Below are 22815 nucleotides of genomic sequence, written 5' to 3'. Positions count from 1 at the left end.
TGCATTTTCTATTGCCTCCTTGAGAGAAGGTGGAGGGGGGAGCAGGAGGAAAGTTTCATTGAGCAGGATCACATTAAATAGCTAATGCCATCCGCTTGCAAGGGTTGCACACATTGCACTAAGATGTTATCTTAGTATATGCAGTGCGAGGGATTTATGAAATGCCTTGGTTTTCTAAATGCTAAAAAAAAATAGCCTTTTTTTATTATTTTAAAAAAGAAAAAAAAAATGTGTATGCATGCAATGTGGGAAATGGCAAAAACATGATTAGTGATCAATGCCAGAAAAAAATCAAATTGTGTGCACATGCAATTTCATGCAACTGAATAGGGACACGGTGCAATTACCCACTGTGATCGCATTAGTATCTCGTGTGCAGTTGCTGTGGAGCCCTAGAAGGTGAAGATGAGTGTTACTGCATAGTGTTTATAACAAGCACTTTTGCAGTGTACTGTGTTTTTGTTTTATTTTCCATCCATTCTTTTGTTTACAGGTCGTTACCTAGGAGACAGACCACCAGTGCTGTCTAGTTTGTAAGCACTGCAATGAAGCTGGCCAGGATTAAGTGATAACTGTGCACTCCAACGTTCCCACGCAGCTTCAAAACTCAATAGAAAACCGCTTCTAAGCACTGTGCATGTATGGCCTCCACTGCTTGATTACAGTGGTGGTCGGTCACTAAAGGTACCTTCACACGAAACGACTTTGTAACGATATCGCTAGCGATCCGTGACGTTGCAGCGTCCTCGCTAGCGATATCGTTTAGTTTGACACGCAGCAGCGATCAGGATCCTGCTGTGATGTCGCTGGTCGCTGAATAAAGTCCAGAACTTTATTTGGTCGTCCGATCGCCGTGTATCGTAGTGTTTGAAAGCAAAAGCAACGATACCAGCGATGTTTTACACTGGTAACCAGGGTAAACATCGGGTTACCAAGCGCAGGGCCGCGCTTAGTAACCCGATGTTTACCCTGGTTACCAGCGTAAAAGTAAAAAAAACAAACAGTACATACTTACATTCGCGTCCCCCAGCGTCTGCTTCCTGACACTTACTGAGCGCCGGCCCTAAAGTGAAAGTGAAAGCACAGCGGTGACGTCACCGCTGTGCTGTTAGGGCCGGAGCTCAGTCAGTGTCAGGAAGCAGACGCTGGGGGACGCGCAGGTGAGCATTTACTGTTTGTTTTTTTTACTTTTACGCTGGTAACCAGGGTAAACATCGGGTTAAGGGAATGAGCTGTATAAAAAGCGTAAAAGATGGAATATGTCAAGAACGGCTTGAAATTGGAGTAAAGCGTCAATGGCAACAGTGCTCGTCAAGCAATATTCATATACCCCTTTAAGGGTACGGCCACACAGGACAAAAATGCTGCTGATTTCTGTGGGAATTTTGAAAAATCGCAATTTCACCCTGCACATGGACGTGCAGATTCTACAAATGTGCAGCAGGTCCATTTCTGTTGCAGATTTTCTTTGCAGATTTTGCTCTTTTCAGTGTAGAATATCCATGAAATGCAGGATGAGTTATCTGCACGTTACCCTGAATTTACAGCGTATTCTTCCATCCTGTGTAGAATTATTTTAACGTCTGTGTTGAAATCAGAAGCTAAATACTAATCTTCTGAAGAATGCTAACCATCCGGGATGAACAAATAACCTCTGTGATAAATTTGGCACATGGGAGACAGTCTAAGTTTAGGCTATATTGACCCACTATGTTTAGAAAAAACAAATAGTGATCCAAAATATCCCGCGTGAATGGGACCGAATATGAAAATGTCATGCAAGGGAAAAAGACACGTGCCCGTCGTGTGCTAGCGGAGCAGCCATTGCAGGCGCGGGATTGTTGGGCTTTGTGACTCCTCAGGTCTCTCTTTTTCGATGTTTCATGCAGTGCTAGATGTCACAAGCGCCAAGTTCTGATGCCGGCTCCTCTCTGGGCACCATGCTCAATGGTTCTCTGTCTATAATGCGGACAGTCTGACCCTGATAACCCAGAGAGCTGTGTGGAAATGAGGTGTCACGTCCTGGGTGACCTGATGTGCGGGGACATGAGTCCTGTACATCCGTGCGGTACATTGCTCCACGTTCCCTGGTGCATTTTTTTTTGCGTATTTGTAATCTGGGAATTAATTTAGCTTTTATTGCACTTTCTTTTTAAATTTGCACCGTGTCATTGTCCGTTTTGGAAAACGCTCATTTTTGGTGAAGATTTTACCCATTCATTTCCATAGAGGCGCTAAACACACCGGCCTGGTATTGTCTCAACTTGGTGCATTTCTGCAGCAGAATAAGCACATGTAGAAATGCAGGAGCGTGGCAAGCCTGTCCGGAGTATAGGTGCCGAAATTCAGTATAGTAATCCGCACAGCATAGGCGTCCATGTATCACAGCCCGCAAAGTACGGGCCTGGCCGCTGGGCTCTCTCTCTTGATCTCTCCTCTCTTTCAATCTTGCCTCTTTCGATTTCAATCGATCTCGTGCTCTCTCGTTCTCTCGTTCTCGCTCTGTCTCTCGTTCTCGCTCTGTCTCTCGTTCTCGCTCTGTCTCTCGTTCTCGCTCTGTCTCTCGTTCTCGCTCTGTCTCTCGTTCTCGCTCTGTCTCTCGTTCTCGCTCTGTCTCTCGTTCTCGCTCTGTCTCTCGTTCTCGCTCTGTCTCTCGTTCTCGCTCTGTCTCTCGTTCTCGCTCTGTCTCTCGTTCTCGCTCTGTCTCTCGTTCTCGCTCTGTCTCTCGTTCTCGCCTCTCGCGCTCTTTCTCGCCTCTCGCGCTCTTTCTCGTTCTCGCCTCTCGCGCTCTCTCTCGTTCTCGCCTCTCGCGCGCTCTCTCGTTCTCGCCTCTCTCGCTCTCTCGTTCTCGCCTCTCTCGCGCTCTCTCTCGTTCTCGCCTCTCTCGCGCTCTCTCTCGTTCTCGCCTCTCGCTCTCTCTCTCGTTCTCGCCTCTCGCATTCTTTCCTCTCTCGTTCTCGCCTCTCTCGCGCTCTCTCGTTCTCGCCTCTCTCGCGCTCTCTCGTTCTCGCCTCTCGCGCTCTCTCGTTCTCGCCTCTCGCGCGCTCTCGTTCTCGCCTCTCTCGCGCTCTCGTTCTCGCCTCTCTCGCTCTCGTTCTCGCCTCTCTCGCTCTCGTTCTCGCTCTCTCGTTCTCGCCTCTCTCGTTCTCGCCTCTCTCGTTCTCGCCTCTCTCGTTCTCGCCTCTCTCGTTCTCGCCTCTCTCGTTCTCGCCTCTCTCGTTCTCGCCTCTCTCGCATTCTTGCCTCTCTCGTTCTCGCCTCTTGCATTCTTGCCTCTCTCGTTCTCGCCTCTCGTTCTCGCCTCTCGCGCTCTCTCGTTCTCGCCTCTCGCGCTCTTTCTCGTTCTCGCCTCTCGCGCTCTTTCTCGTTCTCGCCTCTCGCGCTCTCTCGTTCTCGCCTCTCTCGTTCTCGCCTCTCTCGCGCTCTCTCGTTCTCGCCTCTCTCGCGCTCTCTCTCGTTCTCGCCTCTCTCGCGCTCTTTCTCGTTCTCGCCTCTCGCGCTCTTTCTCGTTCTCGCCTCTCGCGCTCTCTCGTTCTCGCCTCTCGCGCTCTCTCTCGTTCTCGCCTCTCTCGCGCTCTCTCTCGTTCTCGCCTCTCGCTCTCTCTCTCGTTCTCGCCTCTCTCGCATTCTTTCCTCTCTCGTTCTCGCCTCTCTCGCGCTCTCGCCTCTCTCGCGCTCTCTCGTTCTCGCTCTTTGCGCTCTCTTGTTCTCGCCTCTCTCGCGCTCTCGTTCTCACCTCTCTCGCGCTCTCGTTCTCGCCTCTCGCGCTCTCTCGTTCTCGCCTCTCTCGCGCTCTCTCGTTCTCGCCTCTCTCGCATTCTTTCCTCTCTCGTTCTCGCCTCTCTCGCGCTCTCGCCTCTCTCGCGCTCTCTCGTTCTCGCTCTTTGCGCTCTCTCGTTCTCGCCTCTCTCGCGCTCTCTCGTTCTCGCCTCTCTCGCGCTCTCTCGTTCTCGCCTCTCTCGCGCTCTCTCGTTCTCGCCTCTCTCGCGCTCTCTCGTTCTCGCCTCTCTCGCGCTCTCTCGTTCTCGCCTCTCTCACATTCTTGCCTCTCGTTCTCGCCTCTCTCGTTCTCGCCTCTCTCGCGCTCTCTCGTTCTCGCCTCTCTCGCGCTCTCTCGTTCTCGCCTCTCTCGCGCTCTCTCGTTCTCGCCTCTCTCGCGCTCTCTCGTTCTCGCCTCTCTCGTTCTCGCCTCTCTCGCGCTCTCTCGTTCTCGCCTCTCTCGCGCTCTCTCGTTCTCGCTCTTTGCGCTCTCTTGTTCTCGCCTCTCTCGCGCTCTCGTTCTCACCTCTCTCGCGCTCTCGTTCTCGCCTCTCGCGCTCTCTCGTTCTCGCCTCTCTCGCGCTCTCTCGTTCTCGCCTCTCTCGCGCTCTCTCGTTCTCGCCTCTCTCGCGCTCTCTCGTTCTCGCCTCTCTCGCGCTCTCTCGTTCTCGCCTCTCTCTCGTTCTCGCCTCTCTCGCGCTCTCTCGTTCTCGCTCTTTGCGCTCTCTCGTTCTCGCCTCTCTCGCGCTCTCTCGTTCTCGCCTCTCTCGCGCTCTCTCGTTCTCGCCTCTCTCGCGCTCTCTCGTTCTCGCCTCTCGCGCTCTCTCGTTCTCGCCTCTCTCGCGCTCTCTCGTTCTCGCCTCTCTCGCGCTCTCGTTCTCGCCTCTCTCGCGCTCTCGTTCTCGCCTCTCTCGCGCTCTCTCGTTCTCGCCTCTCTCGCGCTCTCTCGTTCTCGCCTCTCTCGCGCTCTCTCGTTCTCGCCTCTCTCGCGCTCTCGTTCTCGCCTCTCTCGCTCTCGCCTCTCTCGCTCTCTCGTTCTCGCCTCTCGCGCTCTCTCGTTCTCGCCTCTCTCGCATTCTTGCCTCTCGTTCTCGCCTCTCTCGCGCTCTCTCGTTCTCGCCTCTCTCGCGCTCTCTCGTTCTCGCCTCTCTCGCGCTCTCTCGTTCTCGCCTCTCTCGCGCTCTCTCGTTCTCGCCTCTCTCGCGCTCTCTCGTTCTCGCCTCTCTCGCGCTCTCTCGTTCTCGCCTCTCGCGCTCTCGTTCTCGCCTCTCGCGCTCTCTCGTTCTCGCCTCTCTCGCATTCTTGCCTCTCGTTCTCGCCTCTCTCGCGCTCTCTCGTTCTCGCCTCTCTCGCGCTCTCTCGTTCTCGCCTCTCTCGCGCTCTCTCGTTCTCGCCTCTCTCGCGCTCTCTCGTTCTCGCCTCTCTCGCTCTCTCTCTCGTTCTCGCCTCTCTCGCGCTCTCTCGTTCTCGCCTCTCTCGCGCTCTCTCGTTCTCGCCTCTCGCGCTCTCTCTCGTTCTCGCCTCTCTCTCGTTCTCGCCTCTCTCTCGTTCTCGCCTCTCTCGCGCTCTCGTTCTCGCCTCTCTCGCATTCTTGCCTCTCTCGTTCTCGCCTCTCTCGCGCTCTCTCGTTCTCGCCTCTCTCGCGCTCTCTCTCGTTCTCGCCTCTCTCGCATTCTTGCCTCTCTCGTTCTCGCCTCTCTCGCATTCTTGCCTCTCGTTCTCGCCTCTCTCGTTCTTGCCTCTCTCGTTCTCGCCTCTCTCGCGCTCTCTCGTTCTCGCCTCTCTCGCGCTCTCTCGTTCTCGCCTCTCTCGCTCTCTCTCTCGTTCTCGCCTCTCTCGCGCTCTCGTTCTCGCCTCTCTCGCGCTCTCTCGTTCTCGCCTCTCGCGCTCTCTCTCGTTCTCGCCTCTCTCTCGTTCTCGCCTCTCTCTCGTTCTCGCCTCTCTCGCGCTCTCGTTCTCGCCTCTCTCGCATTCTTGCCTCTCTCGTTCTCGCCTCTCTCGCGCTCTCTCGTTCTCGCCTCTCTCGCGCTCTCTCTCGTTCTCGCCTCTCTCGCATTCTTGCCTCTCTCGTTCTCGCCTCTCTCGCATTCTTGCCTCTCGTTCTCGCCTCTCTCGTTCTTGCCTCTCTCGTTCTCGCCTCTCTCGCGCTCTCTCGTTCTCGCCTCTCTCGCGCTCTCTCGTTCTCGCCTCTCGCGCTCTCTCGTTCTCGCCTCTCGCGCTCTCTCGTTCTCGCCTCTCTCGCGCTCTCGTTCTCGCCTCTCTCGCGCTCTCGTTCTCGCCTCTCTCGTTCTCGCCTCTCTCGTTCTCGCCTCTCTCGTTCTCGCCTCTCTCGTTCTCGCCTCTCTCGTTCTCGCCTCTCTCGTTCTCGCCTCTCTCGTTCTCGCCTCTCTCGTTCTCGCCTCTCTCGTTCTCGCCTCTCTCGCGCTCTCTCGTTCTCGCCTCTCTCGCGCTCTCTCGTTCTCGCCTCTCTCGCGCTCTCTCGTTCTCGCCTCTCGCGCTCTCTCTCGTTCTCGCCTCTCTCGTTCTCGCCTCTCTCGCGCTCTCTCGTTCTCGCCTCTCTCGCATTCTTGCCTCTCTCGTTCTCGCCTCTCTCGCATTCTTGCCTCTCGTTCTCGCCTCTCTCGTTCTTGCCTCTCTCGTTCTTGCCTCTCGTTCTTGCCTCTCTCGTTCTCGCCTCTCGTTCTCGCCTCTCTCGTTCTCGCCTCTCGTTCTCGCCTCTCTCGCGCTCTCTCCTCTCTCGCGCTCTCTCGTTCTCGCCTCTCTCGCGCTCTCTTGTTCTCGCCTCTCTCGCGCTCTCTCTCGTTCTCGCCTCTCTCGCCCTCGCCTCTTTCGCCCTCTTTTTTTTTTTTTCCCGATAATAAGTTGTATTTTGACTAAAGCCTCCCTTAGAAGCTAGTGTTTTTATACAAGTGGGAACATCACTATTACCCAGTTTCCCTTCATTTTAGTATTTTTTTTAGATGGCTATCATAAACAATACCCAGGTTTTTTTAGTATTTGTTTTTCTTCTGGTGCTCTTTTTTGGCTACAAAAAGCATGAAAAATCGTGTAAGATTCTGTAAGTTGGGTTGCTAAGTGAATAAGCCGGAGCATAGCAACCAATCAGATTCGCTCTCTCATTTGAACACAGGCAGTTGGAAATGAAGAGCAGCTCGCTTATTGGCCGCACTGGCGCCTCCTGCTGGTGACCTCACGCAGCGATCCCTCTGCTGCCTCTTTGTAGCACCAGGAGGCGGCCGCCGGCGGGCTCCAGTCCGGGTCTTGCCTGTGGTTGGGAGCGGAGCAGGAGGCTGGAAGGGGCTGATCCCGTCCGCTCCCTCCCTCCCCGGCTGCTGCTGATGTCTGCTGTACGGAGTCTGCTGGATCAGGCATGTGTCTGCTGAACAGCTGAGGAGGACGGAGCAGCAGCAGCGCCGTGCATGTGGGGACAGGAGGCGGAAGGGCAGCCGCAGGAGCCCCGGATCCCCGCCTGCTCCGCTCCGGGATCTAGCCACCTCGTTATAGCGCTCATCCATGGGGAGCAGCCAGGCCGTGACCGCAGCTCCGGGACTCCGTGGGATTTCGCAAGCTGGCCGCGGCTCGGATCACAGGCAAGTGGTGGCCCCCTCCTCCTGGGGAGACCTGGAGGGGAGGCAGCTGCGCCTGGCACTTGTTGGGGGCACAGAGCCCACCACACTGCCCATTGTGTGCCCAGCCTGTGGCCATGGAGGGCGCATGTTGGCTAGAGGTGGTGGAGGTTATTGGTCTTCTGGGTTCTGGGTTCTGGCTTTTAAAGTGCAGATTCACGAGTTCTCCAATCTGTGCCAATAAGCCACTGTGCCTTGGCCAGGGTCTAGCAGCAGAAGACCTGGGTTGAAGCCCCTAAGGCTGTGGGTATAGATTAGGGGGAGTCTAGACCAGTGCAGAACACGTAATCATTGCCATCCTGCAAGGCATCTCAGGAAATGTACAGGCGCCCCCCATGTATGGTATTGGCTCGAAGAGTGGTGGTCTTGGATCTAGTTGATAGGGTCCTGTCGCCTAGATCCAAGATCACCACTCATGGTCCACTCAGGCCTCGATGAGTGAGTGGTCGATACTCTCCTTAGTAGGACCCCCACAGGCCTCAATGAGTGGTGGTCTCTAAAGTTAATAGGCCCCACTCAGGCCTTGATGACTGGTGGTGTCAGCTCTAGTTAATAGGACCCCCACAGGCCTCAATGAGTTATGGTCTCTGATCTAGTTAATAGGACCACCACAGGCCTCTATTAGTGGTGGTCTCTGAGGTCTGAGAGGGTCCTATCAACTAGAGCAGAGTGCTGGTCTCAGCTCTAGTTAATAGGACCCCCACAGGCTTCATTGAGTTATGGTCTCTGATCTATAGGACCCTCTCAGGCCTCAATGAGTGGTTGTCTCTGCTTTAGTTAATAGGACCCGCGCAAGCCTCGATAACTGGTGGTCTCATCTCTGGTTAATGAGACCTAATTAGGCCTTGATGAGTGAAGGGTCTCGCCGCTGGTTATTAGGACCCACGCAGGCCTCGATGCTTGGGGTCTCGCCTCTGGTTATTAGGATCCGCGCAGGCCTCGATGCTTGAGGTTTTGCCTCTGATTATTAGGACCCGCGCAGGCCTCGATGCTTGGTGTCTCGCCTCTGATTGTTAGGACCCGCGCAGGCCTCGATGATTGGGGTCTCGCCTCTGGTTATTAGGACCCGCGCAGTCCTCGATGATTGATTGGGGTCTCGCCTCTGGTTATTAGGACCCGCACAGGCCTCTACTGTCCCATGTTCTGCTCTTGGTCTTCTGGTCCCTGCTGTATCTCTACCTCCAGGCACACTGCCATGTATGTGGTGGAGCTGCGGTTTGCTTTGTCCTTAGTGGCTCCAGGTTCTTCTCTGAATCTGCCATGATGCTGGCTCCAGCCTCGGACCCTGTATCCCTGGTTTCCTACCTGCTGTAAGCGGGCACACAGAGCCGTTAGTAACAATGGGCAGCTGCCAGGAGTGGCATTTGGAAGGTGTCTGTGCCAGGCCTCGTGTGAGCGCAGAGCTTTGGGCTTGGCGCTGGAGTGCTGTCCTCTCTTACCCTCTGCTGAGGGGCAGGAGTGGATCCTGGAATGCCTTTCATGTATAATTGGAGCAGTGCTGGTGTAATGTTTACTCCAGCCATGTTCTCGGCTGCAGGGACAGACAGGCCTGACCACTTTCTATTTGCTGAGCTCCCAGTCCCCCTCCTGCCCTGCAGAGCACATGTGGCTTCACTCATTCACAGCACAGTGTAATGTCTGCCTGGCGGTTCACCCACCGCATGTGTTTCTGGAGATTTAGAGGGGGTGTATTAGAAATCCAGCCTGTCCATATTTATCACATCCTTCCTAACTGGAAAGAAGGAAGCCGTCCGTTGCTGATGGCGGGTGACAGTCATAAATTGTTTAAACCCTCTGGATCGTTTCGTAAATCACCACTGTGTGCATGATTTTTTTTCTTTCTTTCTTTTCACCCCTTTTGGTAACTTACCCATTTTACAGGAATTAAGGCTGCAACATTATCCTTGCACTCATGTATGCAGAGCGTTTCCAGATCTCGCACGCTCGCCGCGTTCGCCTATTTTTTTTATTTTTTTTTCAATAATATTTAGACTAACCCTATAAAAAAGCCTGTGCGTCCAAATTCCTGAGTTTTGTGTTCCCTGTGATCAGGCCAGGGTAGTACAGTGTGTTTTCTACTCTGGATAAATATTTGGTGTCATGGCCAATAAAAGTACACGGCGTGCCAGCTCGTGTAAGACAGTAAGCAGCGTTCTGCGCTTGGATCAGTGGTTAAGTGCACACGTTGTATAACATGAGCGTTTACCTTCAGGTTCGGTGCGGCCTCGTGACTCGAGCTGGTTTAATATTTGACGAATTCAGCGAGCTTCATATAAACGTGTGAATGAGCCAGCCGTGTCATGGCTCCAGCTGGTAACTTGGGGCTCTGGGATAATATCCTGCTAGGGTGACCCCTGTTGGATTGAGGACTGCAACCAATAAATGACTAAAAGTCTTGGGGTATATTGAATGGATTTTCATCTTGTGTGTTTATCCGCTGCGGAAAACATTTCCACCGGTGACGTCACTTTTCATTTTCAGAGCGGAAAAATCAACGTCCGTATGAAAGGCAGCACAGATTTCCCACTGGAAACAATAGGAGGCAACTTGGAAGTGTGAAATCCACAGAAAACCTACTGTGTGAACATGCCCTTAAGGCCCCAGGCTACCTGGCAAGCATTTGCATTGACAGTGCATCTAATTACTTCCTATGGTGTTGCAGTGGCAACTACAATTGCAAATATTCGTGCCAGTGTCTCACCCGTAGGGGTCCTGGCATTATATATACTGTGCTGACCCATTCAGAATCCACTTTCTTCACTCAAGCATATGTAAAAAAATATATATATATTCCGTTTGACCTTGCTTCCAATATTAGTATTTTATTTTTAATGCCATTATTAATAGACGTTTCTCCGGAGCTCAGTGCACACGAGCGCTCATTGTATTGTGGCCTGCTAGGTGCTTGGCAGGGAGCACATGGAGCGTTACTTGATCCGGCTGTACGATTATTCGGACTAGTATTACACGTTTTTTTTTCTTCTTTGCCTTGTGGCTCCTGGAAACGATGCATCAGCTCTCGCTGCTAATAACCACATGTTTTACTGAAGCTGAAAGCAAACTCCGATTAGCGTTCTTCCCATGTGAATGTAACGTGTCTGGTGGTAAAAATGGACGTGAAACTACAACTCCTGAGGATTTACAATAGCTGCAGGGGGCTCCATGGTGTAGACCACTGCTATAGATAGTGGTAGTCATCATATTTCCCTCTTGTTTGGGTTCTGCATTGGTTTTAACCATTTCCTTCCAGGCGGGTGACTCATTGGATTGATTATCTATTGTTTCGTACATCCTTTCTTTCTACTGCTTGAGGAGAGTGAATTGGATCACATATCAAAAATAAAAATTGTCTCAAAACCTGCCATAAAAGTGTGATTTGGAGGAGACATGCCACACGGGGCCGGATACCAACCAGCACAGATGCCACATGCTCTCCAGAGCCTGTTTTAGAGGGCCAAAATGCCTACACGTGCATTAAGGCGCAGGACCTACCCCTCACTAATCCTGCTCCATTTCAGGCAGGGCTGTTGAGTCAGAGTCTGAGTCGGAGCCCATTTTGGTGGAGTCAGTCAGTCATGGAAATGTCGGAGTCAGAGGTTTGGCTTACCGACTCCACAGGCCTGTCAGGGCTGAGGGGTCGGAGTCGTGGAGTCAGAACCCATTTTGGTGGAGTCAGTCGGTGTCATGGAAATGTCGGAGTCGGAGGTTTGGCTTACCGGCTCCACAGCCCTGATTTCAGCGCTAGTCAGTAGTGCAGCATCTGCACTTTGCTCGTACTATTCTGGATTTCATTGCTTGCTCGCTTGACATGTTCCATAGGCTTTTTACAGCATGTAATAGTGCATAAATCAATACGTTCTCAACCAGAATAAGCTCTTCCCAAGCTGAGTGGTCAATAGCATTAAATGAATTATGGCACACAACATGGGAGGGGGCGTAGAAAAGGTTTACACTGAGTAATCCCAGTTGTGTAGATGAAAGTAAACCTAGAGTACAATGTATGCGTAATATATCGGGGCGACGGATTGACATTAGTCGGGGTGAGAGTCGGCTTCATCTCATGACTATTAGAGGCCCATAATCCAGCAGCAACATGAGAAGTCATTTGTTTCTTTCTCATTAGTAATCAGTCATTTATGCAACATATTTGGCAAGAAATTGATTATAACAACTTAAAGGGGTTGACTTTTTGCATAAATCCATGCATTTGGGGCTTAAAAACAATTTTGCAATTGGCGTTTTATAAAAAAAAAATTTGGACAGTATTGCTCTTTGTTTCTCTTCACGTTCAACTTTGATGTGGTCCATAGTCATAAATCACCTAGGAGGAGCTCAGAAAAGGGCGTCCTTCACAAGTCCGTGTTTCCAGTACGTGTGGCAAACGTGTTTTCATGGGTCCTATATGTACCCATTATAAAATATGGGGCTGCTCGCATACCCTTGTTTTTACTTGGACTCTGTCTCCGTGCAAAACACACAGATATATTGTTTTTTTTTTTTTTTTTTTCCCGGCAGCACGGATGACAAGGGCCAATACCAGTGTATGGGTGCATGAAAACCACGGACCACACAGAGATGGCATCTGTATGCTGTCTGTGTTTTAACATTGAAAAGTATAGGAGAAGCTTTGTAATTTATTTCTGTATCCATACTAGAAAAACACTGATGGCAAAGGTAAGCGGTGCAACATTTTTAATAAAACCAATTTGCAAAAAAAGAATTTCAGCCAAAAATGCATACATTTAAAAAACCAAAAAAATCCTTTTAACCCCTTTCACAATATCCGCCTTACATGTACGTCGTAATGATCGCACACTGTCTCAACATTTGCCAACGTGATCAAAAGTGAGTGTCAAGCCCATGATCAGTGCTAGCACCAATTGCGGACGTTTAATCCCTCTGATGTTGTGTAACCCAAAAATAGTATTAATAATAGTATTAATAAAAAGATCAACTCGTCCCGCAAAGAACAAGCCCTCATGTGACTGTCGGCAGAAATAGACAAAAATTGTATCTCTCAAACTATGGCGATGCAAAAAGAGTATTTCAGTGTGTTAGCAGCCAAACATAAAAAACTGATATCTGATATTGCTGTAATCGCACCGAACCGAAGAATAAAGTTGTTTAATCACTTATACCGCACGAGAAACGGCATGCAAAATAAATAAAACCAATTCTTCACCTGCTGTTGATTTGTTCATTCTGCGTCCCAAAGATCACAGTAAGGCTGGACTCGCATTTATCCTGCGCTCTATGTTGAGCTCACCGGGGTTTTTGTGTAAATCGCTGAAATACAGGACTCATACGGAACCCCTGGCGGAAGATTCCATGTATTGATGCAGATGGAGACACTGTGGATGTTGTCTGGCCTATGATCCAGCGGTGTCCGTCTTTTTATGCGTCCATAAAAGTGCAGTGACATGGCATCTGCAATCTGTTCAAGCCAAAATTGTTCTCCAGATTGCAATTGTCGCTCCTTCCCTTCCGAGCATTGCTGTGCACCCAAACAGTAGTTTTCCTCCACATATGGGGTATCTAGGTACTAAGACGAAATTGCACAACTAATTTTGGGTTCATTTTATTCTGTCACCCTTGTGAAAATGAAAAATGTGGTGCAAAAAGAACAGGTTTGTGGGGAAAAATGTATTTTTTTTTTTTTTCATTTTCACTGCTCATTGTTTTAAAATTCTGTGAAACGCCAGTGGGTTCAAGGTGTTTACTATACTGCTAGATAAGTTCCTTGCAGTGTTTACATTCCAATATAAGGCCATTCACCTGTGGGGTTTTCCACTGTTTAGGCACATCAGGGGGTCTTGTAAATGTGACTTGGCACCCGCTATCTATTCCAGCCAATTTTGTATTCAAAAAGTCAAATGGTGATTCTTCCCTTTGGAGTCCTGCTGTGTGCACTCAGTAGTGTTCCTCCACATATATGGGGTATCTTCGTACTTAGAAGTCGCACAAATTGTACTGTTTATTTTGTTATGTTATCCTTGTAAAAATGCAAAATTTGGGGCTAAATGAACATTTTTGTTGGAAAAATCAAAACGTTCATTTTTTTTTCTATCCACATTGCTTTAATTCCTGTGAAGTGCCTAAAGGTTTAATAAACTTCTTGAATGTGATTTTGAGCACTTTTATGGGTGCAATTTTAAAAATGGTGTTAATTTGGGGTATTTTCTGTCACATAAACCCCTCAGTCATGTTAAATGTGAGGTGGTCCCTTTAATAAACAATGGTTTCGTAAATTTTATTGGAAACATTAGAAATTGCTGATAAACTTTTAACTCTTCTAACTTCCTAACAAAAAATAAAAAAATAATGCTGCTGTAAAGTAGACATGTAGGAGATGTTACCGTATTTTCCGGCGTATAAGACGACTGGGCGTATAAGACGACCCCCCAACTTTACCAGTTAAAAAATAAAATCTTCTTAAAAGTCGGGGGTCTTCTTATACACCCTATGTCGTCTTATAGGGCCGGTGAATATGTGCCTTTTTTTTTTTGGGGGGGGGGGGGGGGGGGGAGTGATCCTGATGACGACGAGGGGGCGTCTCACAGGAAAGTGAGTATCCCCCATTACCTTATCATAGCGCTGCAGCGTGGGGTCTCTGTGCTGGGAGCGGTGGCTGCTGTGCTGTGGTGCGGCGGCTCCTCTTCTGCAGTGTGGGGCCTCTGTGCTGTGGGGTGGTGGCGGCGGCGGCGTATCTTTATGCAGTCGGGGCTCCTCCGGCATCTCATTAAAGCCTGGAGGCCCCGCCGGCAACTCCATCGGTACAATGCGGTGGCCTCCGGGAAAATGGCCGCTGCTCAGATTCAGATCTCGTCCCGAGATCTCGGGAGACGAGATCTGAATCTGAGCAGCGGCCATTTTCCCGGAGGCAGCTCAATAGGTGCGATGCGGTGGCCTCCGGGAAAATGGCCGCTGGGGGCTGCGCATGCTCAGATTCAGATCTCGTCCCGAAATCTCGGGACACGAGATCTGAATCTAAGCAGCGGCCATTTTCCCGGATGCCACCGCATTACACCGATGGAGTTGCCGGCGGGGCTTCCAGGCTTTGAGATGCCGGAGGAGCCCCGACTGCATGAAGATACGCCACCGCCCCACAGCACCAGAGGCCCCACACTGCAGAAGAGGAGCCGCCGCACCACAGCACAGCAGCCGCCGCTCCCAGCACAGAGACCCCACGCTACAGCGCTATGATAAGGTAATGGGGGATACTCAATTTCCTGTGAGACGCCCCCTCGTCGTCATCAGGACCACTCCCCCCACCCACCATATACACCCGGCGTACAAGGCGATTCCCGGCGTACAAGACGACCCCCGACTTTTAAGAAGATTTTCAGGGGTTAAAAAGTCGTCTTGTACGCCGGAAAATACGGTATTTATAAACTATTTTGTAGAGCATGACTAACTGGTTTAAGGATATAAAGATTCAAACTTTGAAAATTGTGAAATTTTGGCAAAAATGTTAATATTTTCACAAATAAACACCCAAAATTGTGACCTAAATTTACCACTAGCGGTCACGAAAAAACCTTAAGGTACCTTCACACTGAGCAACTTTCCAACGAGAACGACAGCGATCCGTGACGTTGCAGCGTCCTGGATAGCGATCTCGTTGTGTTTGACACGCAGCAGCGATCTGGATCCCGCTGTGCCATCGCTGGTTGGAGCTAGAAGTCCAGAACTTTATTTAGTCGCTGATCACCCGCTGTCATCGCTGGATCGGCGTGTGTGACGCCGATCCAGCGATGTGTTCACTTGTAACCAGGGTAAACATCGGGTTACTAAGCGCAGGGCTGCGCTTAGTAACCCGATATTTACCCTGGTTACCATTGTAAAAGTAAAAAAAAAACAAAACAAAAAAAACCCACTACATACTCACATTCTGATGTCTGTCACGTCCCCCGGCGTGCACAGGGTTAAAACTGCTTTCGGCAGGAGCGCTTGCTAATGCTGCGCTGCTGCCGAGAGCTTCCCGCACTGACTGTGTCAGCGCCGGCGGTGACGTCACCGCTGTGCTCTGCTGGCGCTGAGACATTCAGTGCAGGGAAGCTCTCGGCAGCAGCGCGTGCATATTAGCAGCGCTCCTGCCGAAAGCAGAGTTTTAACCCTGTGGACGCCGGGGGACATGACAGACATCAGAAGGTGAGTATGTAGTGTTTTTTTTTTTTTTTTACTTTTACAATGGTAACCAGGGTAAATATTGGGTTACTAAGCGCGGCCCTGCACTTAGTAACCCGATGTTTACCCTGGTTACCCGGGTGCTGCAGGGGGACTTCGGCATCGTTGAAGACAGTTTCAACGATGCCGAAGTCGTTCCCCTAATCGTTGGTCGCTGGAGAGAACGGTCTGTGTGACAGCTCCCCAGCGACCACACAACGACTTACCAACGATCATGGCCAGGTCGTATTGCTGGTCGTGATCGTTGGTAAATCGTTTAGTAACGGTACCTTTAGTCACTGAGATTCGTTGAAGTGTTCCATAAAGTGACAGTGGTCAGAATTGTAAAATTTGCCCTGGTCAGGAAGGTGACAACAGGCTTCAGGGTGAAGGTTAATGGGCAATTTTATTTTTTTTGTATACAATAAACAAAGAATGAACTAAGTAACCTATTCCAAGTTTTTGATGTTAAAAAAGGTTCTTTAATCCCAGGCGCCCCTTTAATATGTTAGCGGTCTTGACGATCAGCTGATTGGTTATGAATATCGCTAGTAAACTTCCCTGCAGTGGCCACTACAGGGGAAATGTAGCATTACATGTAGCCATTGAAATGGATGTAATGCATAGACCGACAAGGTCATCCAGATTGAGAGATGCTGCTTTATATTGATTCTGGTTTAATGGGGGGTCCTGAATGGCGTACCACTCCTCTATCACATCCATGGGTTGTCAAGACCACACAGCTCCTTTTAACCATTTCATCTAGGATTTTGTTGTTTTATCCTACAAAGCTGGGTGTTGACCTTTCTTCCTGCAAGTACAGCTTCACTTTTTGAGGGTACAGATATAGGTAAAAGTTAAACAAGGGCAATGTTAGGATTTTTTGGGGGGGAGCAATGTAGCAGTCTCTATTTGGCTGGCCTACATTGCAGTTTTGACGGTTTGACGGTGTTGACACAATCCGGGCACACGAATACTCGCAGTTGACTTTTGATCCGCGATATCATTGTGTAAACATATTTGTTAGGAACGGCGGCAAATAGTCCTCATCGAAATTAATCCCCTTCCTAATCCGCTGCACCAGGATTACTACAGGGAAAAAAAATAGAAACAAAAATATTCATTCTTCTTCGCGGTCTGGTGATTTTCAGATGACCTTTTACCCCAATCTCTTATTGTTTACCTCCTATAAAGCGATCAGATGATTGGTGAAGCCATGGCTGTCAGTTCAGCGCATTGTGTAGACGCCGTCCTCTATTCGCCGGAGATCATACATATGTACGGTGTGAGATCTAATGACAGCGCTCTTCAGATGCTGCCTGTTAGCACGGTGACTTGTATCTGAGGGGGAGGCTGCTGTTACTACCCTTTCTCTAAAGCATCAGTGCTATTGCTTTTCCTCCCCTCGGAGGATTTCCGCGTTTGAAGTATCTATACAATGTAATCGAGTGTTTCTTGAAAGAACCACCTTTGCTTCACAATTCTTCAAAGAAATCAGGTTTTGCCTATGTGTAATATTGTCAGATACAACTTCATATTTATGTGAGCGCACAATGGGCATCATCTCCAATATGAGGAGGTGTCTTTAAAATCCATATTAAAGGATTTATGTGAAATATATAAAAAGCTTGGCTGCACTTTTCTAAAAGTCACGTCATAGCTGACCACAGTTGTCTATTGCACATTTATCTACCATTTATACGCGAGTATAAGTCGACTCGAGTATAAGCCAAGGCTCCTAATTTTGCAACGAAAAACTGGGAAAACCTAGTGACTTGAGTATAAGCCGGGTATGCATTGTCTGCTCATCCCTATCCTGGTATGCCTGGCTCCCCATCCCCGTCCCTGTGTGCATGGCTCCCCGTCCCTGTGTGCATGGCTCCCCGTCCCTGTGTGCATGGCTCCCCGTCCCTGTGTGCATGGCTCCCCGTCCCTGTCCTTATATGCATGGCTTCCCTGTCCTTGTATGCATGGCTCACCATCTCTGTCCTTGTATGCATGGCTCACCATCTCTGTCCTTGTATGCATGGCTCACCATCTCTGTCCTTGTATGCATGGCTCACCGTCCCTGTCCTTGTATGCATGGCTCACCATCTCTGTCCTTGTATGCATGGCTCACCATCTCTGTCCTTGTATGCATGGCTCACCGTCCCTGTCCTTGTATGCATGGCTCACCGTCCCTGTCCTTGTATGCATGGCTCCCCGTCCCTGTCCTTGTATGCATGGCTCCCCGTCCCTGTCCTTGTATGCATGGCTCCCCGTCCCTGTCCTTGTATGCATGGCTCCCCGTCCCTGTCCTTGTATATCCTACTTACCTTCACTGCGCGCCCTCGCTGCATCTCGTTCCGGCACCAGCAGCTCTTCCAGCTGAGTGATCACGTGCCCCCGCTTATTAAAGCAATGAATATTCACTCCACGCCTATGGGAGTGGAGAGAGGTGAATATTCATTACCTTAATGAGCGGGGGACACGTAATCACTGCTGGAAGCGAGGGTGTGCAGGGAAGGTAAGTAGGATGTGCGCTGGAAGCCGGCGTCTGTAACTGCCCGCTATAAGAGAAATGAATATTCACTGCCAGCACAGTGAATATTCATTTCTCTTTAGCAGTGGGCTCAATTGCAGCCGCCGGTTCCTGCCTCTGTGACCCACTGCTCCCCCACCGTCTTTCTGGGACAATGACACGTGTGTAAGCAGAGTGGGGAGTTTTCAGCACAAAAAATGTGCTGAAAAACTTGGCTTATACACGAGTATGTGCGGTATTTTAAATGGGGCTAAGTTAAGCCATCTCTCTGTCTATGTTAATGGTAAAATTACTCTGGGGGCACATACTTCCAGGAACTGTTACTATTGTCATCCTTTGTAACTTGCCATTTACTCTTTTCAAGTGGGCAGATGGCATTCTTCCAGCACTATAGGACCTGGATCTTTCCTTCACTTTCCGGCATGTGATGCTCCTGCTGTTGTCTAATGGCTTCCCTCATTTGAACGGAAAGTTCACCTTTATGTAATTTTGTATGCAATGTGTCAGACGGGAGACAAAGGCGTCAGGGTTTATCCCCCTGTAATAAGCACAACTTTCACAGGAAATATGAACTTCCAGTGGTGATGCATGGGTTCATCAGCTGCAAGGTATATGTGTACCTTTTTAAAAGCTAATCTGAAGTGCTTAAAACCTGCGTCCTTAATTGGTTCTTCATTTTGGTACCACAGCAAAGAAAATAGACTCCTGTTACTAGAATATCATGTTAACAAGCAGGATAGATGGAGTTATAGCACTCACTTCTACATTCAGCCCATCCAAAAAAGGCATGGAAACTTCCCGGGTTGCTCTGACATTGCAGTAATTACATAAACAGGGATATTCTGATTACACCTTTAATCCCATCCATTTTGTAAATTAAGTTTCAAACGTTGTCTTTAGACTCATTAATTACAAGTCTCGTGTTCAGAGCGGGTGTCTGTGTAATGCATAAAGGGGCGAAATGCTTCACTTCGGTCAGTGTTCAGATACCGTGAATGAGCAGTCACTTCAGAATGACGTGCATTGATTGAAAGCTTGTTGTTGTGTTATTTTATCCATGTGCTTTGACTAAAACATGCCCAACACATTTTTTTTTTTTTTTTTTTACTAAATACAACTCCTAGAAGTTGCTGTATCCATATCCTTATAGAGAAAACTGGTTTAAAAAACATGGTTTGGGGTAGAAGTGGGGGTTAAGCTGGACTTAGAAGCCGCATAGAGTAGATGATGGAATGATCTGGTGCTTGAGGGAGTCGGAGAGATAATGATCAGGCAGAACTGCTGATCAGCCCCATCTGTCTTCTGAAAAGACTGGAGCATGCATATGTATGGGGTATCGAGTTCAGATGGGTGTTGATTGAATGAGTATTTGCCTAACTTCCATCGGCAGCCTAGACTGTTGACACATTTGACATTCAGGGTCTGAATTTGGACCACGATATCCGGTCTGACCCAGCATCTCCTGATCCATCTGAACTTAATGAGCATATCCAGGACTTTAGAAAAAAAGGCATGTAGTTACAAACAGAGGCTACGATCTGTCTGTTGTTTCCGCCACCAGTCATTGACCGCTCCTGCCAGAGATTCAGCTACTCCCTGTCAACAGGGCTTCAGTTTCTCTTCATGTTGACAGGGTGGGACTACTGGTGTCATGCTGATTGACAGCCAGCTTGCGTTGCCTAATTGGGGGTAGCCAGCTGTCAGTCAGCATGACATCTTTAGTCCTGCCCTGTCAACATTAAATCGAACCTATCAGCAGGATTTTACCAAGTAAACTACATGCATTGTTAGGTTGGCAGTGTTATACTGAATAAAATGATACCTGGGGTGAAGAAATCAGTCTTGTAGTCCTTGTGTTAGAAGTTTTCAGCTAATGAGATGCCTGTGCTTCGGGACAGGACTGTAGGCAGACCAAGTAGTAGAGGCGCTGTCTTTTCTACTACTTGGTATGGACTTTTTTCCGGGATGAACTCCCTGGTTGTGACGGGCATCCTAAATAGTGTCCTGTAGGACCTTGGCTATATGAGGTGCTGTTTAACTTATAACTTTTGAAGGACTGTAGGCAGATGCTTATCTTCCTTCTCTAAACCAGAGAAGCCAAGGAAGGACCTGGCCGCAGTCCCCCCGAAGCACATACATGTTCGTCATTCTAGAGACAGACTGTGCTTTTGGGCGGCCTGTGGGCAGGTCTTTTCTTTGTGTTTTTTTTTTTTTTTTTTTGTGGTTTAGAGCAGGAAGATAAGACTCTGCCTACAGTCCCACCCCGGGGCACGGGCATGTCATTAGCTGAAAACTTCTAATGCTGATTCCACAAGAACCACAAGACTGATTTCATCACCCCAGGTATCATTTTAATCAGTGTAACAGTGGCAACATAAGTGTCTGCTGAAAGGTTCTCACTTTAAGACAAACTGCTGCTCTGTTGATGGTGAGTAGCTGAATCTGGCAGGAGCGGTCAGTGACTAGCAGCAGGTACAACAGACAGGTAGTTGCCTCTGTTAGCACCTGCATGCCTGTTTTTCTAAAGACCCGGATATTCATTTTAACGGCCTAGTAGGCATATGAGAAGATCCACAGCTGGTCCATACTCAGACTGTGAATGACTTGTGAAACCAGCCTTGAAGCAAGTAGTGATTTGTTCTCTATGTGTATCGCCTTGAGAAGTTTTAGAGATGAACTGCTTAGTAAAGCGGATTTGGATGCTGGATGGTTATGACATATGCACAACGCTTTTGGACTTCTTAGTCTAGAACTTTGCAATGTGCCCATATTTTTGGATCAAACTGGCTCCTAGTTTCCCTGGCTGGCTAATTGGTCTACCACACGTTGACCACCCCTGTTAGAAGGCTCGCTTTGTATACTGTGTACCAGTGTAACACTAAATTTGTCCTGGAAACGTCCATTCATTTGATTTGTAGCAGAACAAGTACATTGGATTTAAATTTATGATCCCGGATTGTGCACACTGTTCTACATCTTCCTCTCATTCATTATTTATGGTGATAATTTGCAGCGCAGAGAAGGTAGAAATGCTGAGGAGTTTTGTGGCTCTCTTAAAATGTCAGTGCAGCCTAGATGAACCAGTCATCCTTGACTGATAATGTTTTTTTCATTTGCATATGTGCTTTCCCTTTTGACTCTTTAGACAGATATTCTCCTAACCCATGGCCACTCCTAATGAGATGTGCTGCTGTAAATCCTCCTGTACTCTTTATATTAATAAGTCCAGAAAAACATTTTGCCACAGAGGCCAAGCCTGTCTGATTCCATCCTTCAGAAGAACTACTACTACAAATGATTACCGAATAGTTGGTGATCGAAAGGTGTCAGTACACACAGTGCGTGCATCACTGCTCGCTGTCTAGTGTCCATTGCAGGCAACAGAAGTGGACCTTGGAGCAGTGGAAGAAGTAGCCCTCAAAAAGTGTCAGTGTATTGCTGTGGAACCTTTGGTGTCTTAGGACATGTGCAAGCTTCCTAAATATTGTTGGATATTCCATGACAAAGGTGGTCATTTTCAGCAGGATAATGTGCCCCACAATCTAAAAATTGACCAGGATTAGTTTGAAGATCGTGGTAAAAAGATGTTGACATGGTTTCCAAATTCCCTAGATCTCAGTCCAACCAAGTATGCGAGATATGTTGAAAAAGTTACATTTATTGACATTGGATTTTCTGTGAACACCTTGGTGTCAGATACCGCTGGACCCCTTCATATCTCAATGGGTTGGGGGTGACCTACACAATATTAGCAGGACTTGTTAATGTTAAAACACAGAATATCTGTTCTTGCTCACGTGCTCCTTTTGAAAGTGTCCGGTTTCCCCATGGGAAAGTTGTGCCAATTGTTGTAAAATATCTGCACTTGTATATGGTAATGATATCTAGATGTCTATCATGGCCAGATCTTTGTCTGTGGCCACCTCTAGTCCTCTTGTAAGGACGCCTCGGCTCTTGGAACGCGATTCACTGACAAAGATGTAAGAAATCCTGCCGTCTCCAGAGATCGAGATTCATTATTACAAACAGTTCCCGCATTATCTTTTTATATCATGGTTCCGTCTTTTATCCCCTTTGAGCTCCGCGCTGATTGATTGCGGGAATGTTTTGAAGCCTTAGCTCAGTTTTTTTCCCAAGTCATTCAACAATACTGCTAGTCAGTCTGTAACAACCAACAATTTTGTGATTAGCGCGCAGATGAAAACCACTTTGAGAAAGCGGTTATGTGACGACTTTGAGATGTCAAAGCATAGTCTCGCATTGACATGTGCATCCTGTCCGCAGAGCTGCAACCTTTCCCATATGAATAGCTCTGTGCCCCTGGCATCGGTTGTATATGAAGTGATACTGTCTGTCCTCAGCTCGCCTTTAGATTTCTATTTTCATGCCTGCCTGCAGCAGAGATTTCCTTTTCCTCCCACTCTTGCGTTGCTACCTTCATAAGCTATTCATTTTAACATGACCTGTAAACTAAAACAAGGCCTTTCTTGTATCTTTACTTCTGTCTTATGAAACAAAAAGTGACATTGTTGTCTAGATGGTTGACATTTGTACAATACAACGTGATAATGCTATAAAAGCTGATTATGTGTAAAATGAAAATTCTACAAAAAGATCCTTTTGCTCGATTCATGTAAGTGAGCTATTGGGTACGGTGGGATATTGAAAACTGCACACCTTCCGCAGCCAGAAGTGCGCTTTTTGTATCAATGGAGTCAGTGCTGTCCTATGTCCCTTGATGGC

General features: G+C 48.6%; 1 protein-coding gene across 4 annotated transcripts in view; it reads left to right on the top strand.

The window, feature by feature from the left end:
• Window positions 1-22815, top strand: part of RERE (arginine-glutamic acid dipeptide repeats) — a 365478-nt gene that overhangs the window by 94096 nt on the left and 248567 nt on the right. The window contains exon 1 of one of the 4 annotated variants that reach the window (XM_077250041.1): window positions 6981-7349. The exons of the other annotated variants lie outside the window; for them this stretch is intronic. The gene's annotated coding sequence lies outside the window, so the exon portion shown is untranslated. Of the gene's footprint in view, window positions 1-6980; window positions 7350-22815 lie in introns of those variants that run through there. 4 annotated transcript variants of the gene reach the window in all.

The sequence above is a fragment of the Ranitomeya variabilis genome, chromosome 4 (genome assembly GCF_051348905.1).
Source record: "Ranitomeya variabilis isolate aRanVar5 chromosome 4, aRanVar5.hap1, whole genome shotgun sequence".
NCBI lineage: Eukaryota > Metazoa > Chordata > Amphibia > Anura > Dendrobatidae > Ranitomeya > Ranitomeya variabilis.
Note: the sequence above shows the minus strand (reverse complement) of the source record. Positions and strands in the feature narration are given on the sequence as shown.